A 6580-nucleotide genomic window follows, 5' to 3' on the forward strand; every position below is an offset into this window, starting at 1 on the left:
GTGAAATGGAAGATTATGAAGCTCCAACATCTATTGGATAGTGAGAAACTAATTAAAACCAGCAGCTATCACCAAAAATTGACGTTAGAGCTAAATTGTATATTATAATGCGTATCACGATAAATTCTGAGTCTTCGAGACGCAATATTGGGCTGAAATCGTCAGTGAAAAACCACCAAAACTACAATAGAGCTATCGAAACAGAGTAAGAAATTTCCTTATTTACATTTTTTGAAACATTATAGGGTAAATAAAAATGTAAATTACCAAAAACTCCAAAACAAAAAAACTATAGACTTATAACTGTAATGTAATACATTTATTAAATACTATAGGTATTGAATAATTTTATTAAAAACTTAGATGTCATTAAATAAAAGGGAGTGAGCGAAACTAAAGAGAATTCACATATGCCCGTATTTATATAAATACAAGATTATTGAGAGTTATGTACTATCCATATTTTGATTAGAAAATTTATTCGCACTCTTTTCCTCTGAGAAGCAGATGATTTCACCACTTTTATGATGTCAGGTAGCAGACACCGTCAGTTATTGTAGTAATGGCAGGTAGCGACATTTTCATCTTTTCCACTCATTTCTATAAAGTATACTCAAGATATATATTCCGTTATTCCAGTATGCAATGTCATGAAAAGATTGAAGAAAATAGATAATTTTACTCATGTGTACAATAAAAGGATCACTAAATTATAATCTCATATGGCATGGATATAGAATAAATATATTTTCACAAATATAATTATCTATAAGATGTTTGTTAAAATAATAATTGTTCTAATGTTGTATTAACTCTTATATATGTTTATATTTTATCGATTCGTTACATTAATGTTTCAAACTAAGGCTTTAGTATATAGGATATGTTGTGATTGGTACAAGCTCATCTCATCCTAGTATAAATTATATTTCAGGAGATCGTAGGTTGTGATCCAAATAGAGAGTAGATTTAATTCAATTAATTGGCCTTTATCTATTCAAGATATTAGAAGCATTAATTGTGTTCTTTGGAGAGTCCCTCCTCTCATCTTAAGGGATGGATTTTCCTTACTTGGTTATGGATTTGCCCTAACTAATGGTTTTTCTACCTCGCATAATACTTAATTTTTTAAAAAATAAAAATAAAAAAAAACTAAATGGTTATAAACGGGCGTAAGCTATTTGAAGTTGAATCCATTTTTTTAAATTACCTATTCTCTGCATCTTGTTGTAATCCTATAACTAAATTCACAATTAAAAAAAAAGAAAAATAAATAAATGGGGTTATATTTTTTTCAATTAAAGGGTTTAAGGACTCCAACTTACTGTAAGATTTTCTAGTAACTCTTGAACTAACCTAGACTTCTAAAGGAAAGGTGATTGTATCTCCGATTGCGACTAACAGATTTTCTATTTCATCAGTTATTGTGGGTGATCACATTATATATGTATTTGTAACAGACACAAAGTTATTATATCTGTTTAATAATTCTAATACTATTTAATAATAGCTTTTTTTTTTTATTCGTGCTAAATGTATTAAACCTTAGTATAGTCTGTTATATATCCTCAACATTTACTAGTCAATGTGGGGTAGGTGGAGAACACCATAAAATAAGTATAGGCGATAATTCTAACAAAATTCTCTCTACTAGTCATTTGTAAATTGTTCGTTTATTTATTATGTAACTATATTAACAACCTCACACTTTATAAATTGTGTAGAGTATAACGAGAGTTCGTATTCGTTAGTACCATACTACCTATCTATTTTAATTTCATTCTATACTATGTAGTATTTCTATGTATAAAACAAAACATATTGTTATACCTCAAAATCAATTGAAAAAAGAATATATATTATCGTGTATATTTATCCAAGATTATTGTGAGATTTCATATCGTCTTTTCAACGTGAAATCTTCTAACATAATTTTTTTTTTTAGTTTCATAATTCAACCATAGATTATGGTGTCACCAACCGCTAACTTGAGAGTTTGAGAAGAACATATTCCCACAAAGTAGTACTTGCAAAAGAGTGGAAGTTTCAGAGAGTAGTGTGCCCACAACTTCAACACTTGGACACTATAAACATACACGTCTCATCTCAAAAAATTAATGGTATTTAAACCTTGATGGAAACCATAAGGGTAAGACTGGATCATCAAAAAGCTAAGGAGACCATTGGGCTCTATAAAATAGCAGCAACGCACAAACACGTCATGAGTAGCTGTGCTTTCGGAGAGCGACACGAACGTGAAGCGTAATATGGTGTATAAGTAGGCATTTGCTATTTAAGGTGTCTTTTCGTATTGTGAAATTGTGTTAGTAGTTGTTTTTTTCGCTTGAATATGAAAAGTGATGCGTATTTATTTTTGCCGCTTAGAGTGTTGTGTTGTGAGCATTTATGGTATTTTGTTATTTGTTGTTTCTAGTTGAATTCTATTCTTGTTGTCTTATGCTTTTAAGTTGTACGTTTTTAATTTTTCATGTGCTACCACCAAGTAAAACCACGTACATCAAGTTAATTACACTTACACCTTGACAGATTGAAGTCACTAACAAAGTATTAGTTTATAATTGCTTGAGAGTTATCTCTTTAACAATAATTAGTCGTGTATAATTCACTATACATTTAATATAGAAAAAAAGACTCAAATAGACTCATTAGATTATCTACTGTGAGTATAATTATTTATAGATTATATTATCATAATATTTAAAATATTTACTAATGGTACTTTAACTTACTAACTTTAAAATTACTTAAATAACATCTAATTGCAATAGAAAATGATATTTAAACTTTATATATTAAATAAAAAAAAAAAAAGAAAAATTATTGAGGTAGGTGGAAACAGCATGGGAGTCATACATGAGAATTAGAACGCAAGATATGAATATGTATCAAAACAAATAAATTAAGATGGTATATTCAATCTAATAATATGAGCAATTCAACTACACTATAAATGAATATGAGTAAATAACAAATTGTAATTATCTTTCGTTGAATTAGCTCAAAACCCACCACATCAAGAATGTGCTATCAAGAATTTATATTAACGATGATTAAATCATATATACCCATACTCTAAAGATAGAAATTTTCATCAGTATGGCGAAGAGTAATGATTTGTATCATTCATTGTTCTCTTAGTCACTAGAGAAAGTGGAGATAGCTGAAGTTACTTTAGTTTTTTTAAGACAAAACCTTAGGAGTAATATTATGGAAATAATATAATATATGTATATTTTATTATACACAAAATATACACTTCTATTATGATGCCACGTATATTGCACTCTCAGTTCATCAAAGGCTGCTCTCATATCAAATTAAAATTAGATATTCATATTTATAGCTCTAACTACAACATAATGTACGTGAAATGTATCTCCCTCACTACCTTATGTCATATCAAGATTCTCGCTTAGTAACCTGAAATTACAATCTGACGTGTTATTATGGTTCCAGTACGAATTCTACGTGATATTGTTAATATTGTCTCAGGGCTTCCATTTAGGAGTACATAAGCATATAGTCACCGTTATGAGATGAGCTAAAAGAAGGCTAGAACATAGTATCGAGTGATAAGGGGTCAGTGCGGAGTTTGGTCCACTACTTGGAGCGAGGCGCGAGCGGTCTCAGAGTGGAGGGCATCTAGTAGATGAGATTTGTGCAGGCGTGTGGGTCAAGGCGGCGTGGCTATGGTGAGTAGTGATGGTTCTGGTGGAGTGGCGTTCTAAATGGGTGTGTATGGTAGGGTATGGCGAAGGAGGTCACGGAGGTATTGTTGGTGTATGGAGTGTCACTGGGGTATGGAGATCTGGCGAGGAGTGTATAAGTCTATTGAGAATGAGTTAGTGCTCGGAATATATTTGAGATTAAGAGTCCGGAGATAGGTATGTAGAGTCGTTAAAGTGCGTGAGAGTTGAGTAAAAATGAATAAATATGTTTTAAGTTGAAATATTTAGGAGAGTGTATATGATTATGATAGTGGTGGAAATGGAGAGCAGGAGGAGAGTGTTGTGAGTTATATTTATTGTGAAGTATGAGCGTATATGTGTGCTTCACGTGTAGAGCAGTAAGGAGGATTAAGTATGTAGGCATTGGTACTGAGAAGGGAGCGCACCTAAACGAAGGATTAGCTGGATGATAAAAAGATGTGTGATAGACGCGTGTGTGAGATGTCTAAAATGATATGTGAGTGAGTTTAGAGCTAGAAAGCCGCAGTGAGGAATGGAACAAAAGTGAGACGTCGGATCACGAGGATAAGTGAGACGTGTGAGTTGTGAAAGTATGTAAAAGGTGTTTGCGTAGTACACAGTGAAAATCAATTATAATTTTAATATTAGTTATCATATAAAATAATAATTCGTGAAAAGTAAAAATATAAAGTAATACTGAATATAAATTTCCGCCTCATATATATAGTCAGTGAATAATAATCCGTTGATATTTTCACTCCTTGAGACTAAATATATACTTATTGGAGAGGATGTAATAATAAGTTAAGAATGTAGAATGTGAAGGGAACAGGATGAGCGGAATGCGCGTCTTGAGTATTCCCAAGGCGCCCTTCCTTAATAGAACCGTAGGCATGTACTCGTGGGACCACTCGTCAGTGTGACTAGGTGTGTTAGTTAGTAGACTACTGTCTATTATTAAACAGAATGTATCTCTTTAATCGTGAATTTACACTTATAATATTTTTCAGGACTAGAAATTGAATTCAATTTTAGAGTATTCGATGTATGAAACTTTCTTTTCTGCCACAATTCACACAATATGAGAATACGACACTCCATAAACTAGGGATAATTGATTATCTATTATAATTTTTCTATTTATTGTGCATACACAAAAAAATATATATACTTAATGTCTAAAACTAATTAGAATCCAAGCGTGCAGCCAGAATATGAATTAATATAGTGAGAGTAAATCTTGAGATCCACATCACTAATATATAATTGTGTTTAGGATGTATAAAACTATTATGGTACAAATCACCAATAGACGAATACTTACAAGAACTCTCACAAATCTTATATCTTCCTAGACATAAGTAATAAACTTTAAATCTATAAGAAGAAAAATATTTTCGAGTAATACTCTCAAACCTAATAATATGGATTTTTAATCTACTCCTATTCATAAATTCTAAAATGATTATTCAAAATATACACTTTTAAAAATATTGAAGACTCTTTAGTTTACTAGCACTCTCTATTATATATTGCGTTACAAGCACATAATGTGCAACGTCAGACTTGGAGCATCACAGTCTGCCAGACCTCAACCGATCCTAAAGAATTTCTCATTGATATTCGAGTGTGTAGATAGAGGAGATTTTACATTGTTGAATGGTGGATAAACACACATTGGTGCGCTCGCCTCGCTCAGTGACTGGTTTAGGACATAATCGCACCATACTTAGTATTGGCAGCGCTTTGGAGAATGTAAATAAATTAAAAAGAGAAATAGAGATATAGGACGAAACAGAGACCGTGAAACACTATTTCCATATCATGGATCTCACATTATATTTAAATTACACTGTTCAGTGAAACTAACTAAGCTCATGTGACAGAGACTGGTAAATAAGAAACCTTGGATCATAAACTCATCATCTTGAGCGGTCAATAGGAGATAACCTACATGAGCAGACTAGCTCACTGTAATTATCTAATAAAATATCCCAAACTTGTCGTTTCGAGGAAGAAAGAACAAAAAAAAAATACAAGTCACTTTCCCTAGAAGCTATAATATGTCTGTGTGTTATGATGAAACTACTCTAATTATTACCATAAAAATATACCAATCTGAAATTTCAATATATTTGTATCTCATAATCACAAATTCATAGACACTATTCTTATATAATTGCATAAATAATATATATATAATGAGAGGATATAAATTAAATATGTATAGTTTGAGTATTTTTATGTACAGCAATATATAACTGATGATATCCCCTAAGAGGACTAAATGTGCTATTAATGCACTATACTGAGCAGTATTTCACTCGATTCCACAAATATACGCATATGGACAGACCACAACTTATTCAGCTCTTACTCTATTGCAACTTGGTCACGTTCGAGAGTCGCTTAATCAGAGATAACACTATTCCTTTTGTTATACATATCCATCCAAACACTCCAATTGTATTTTGGAGAATATCAAGGCGGTCAGTACTCGACACACTCATTTCGTCCTTTTGTGCTCCCCGCTCCTCCAAACCATTTCTTGTTCGTGTTTTTCTTCCATCTCTTTACTCTTAACGACGTCTTCTATCTCTCTCGTCCGATATCCTCTCAGTCGCTTCGATTCGAAGGTGTCTCTTTTGGCAGCTAGAGTCAATCCAGTGGTTATCATTCTCTTCTCACATTCACATTTGTTTCTGTCCACAAATTAACTTTACTCCTACATCACTATAACCAGTCCAAGCTATCGTGATTCATCGATTTTCTTAAACTCAATCCATTCCGATTTGAGGAGAGTATCATATTCCAATGACGTTTGATAACACTATATACTACTATCTTTCTCTATAGTTTAATTTATCCTC

The sequence above is a fragment of the Benincasa hispida genome, unplaced genomic scaffold (genome assembly GCF_009727055.1).
Source record: "Benincasa hispida cultivar B227 unplaced genomic scaffold, ASM972705v1 Contig601, whole genome shotgun sequence".
Taxonomy (NCBI): domain Eukaryota; kingdom Viridiplantae; phylum Streptophyta; class Magnoliopsida; order Cucurbitales; family Cucurbitaceae; genus Benincasa; species Benincasa hispida.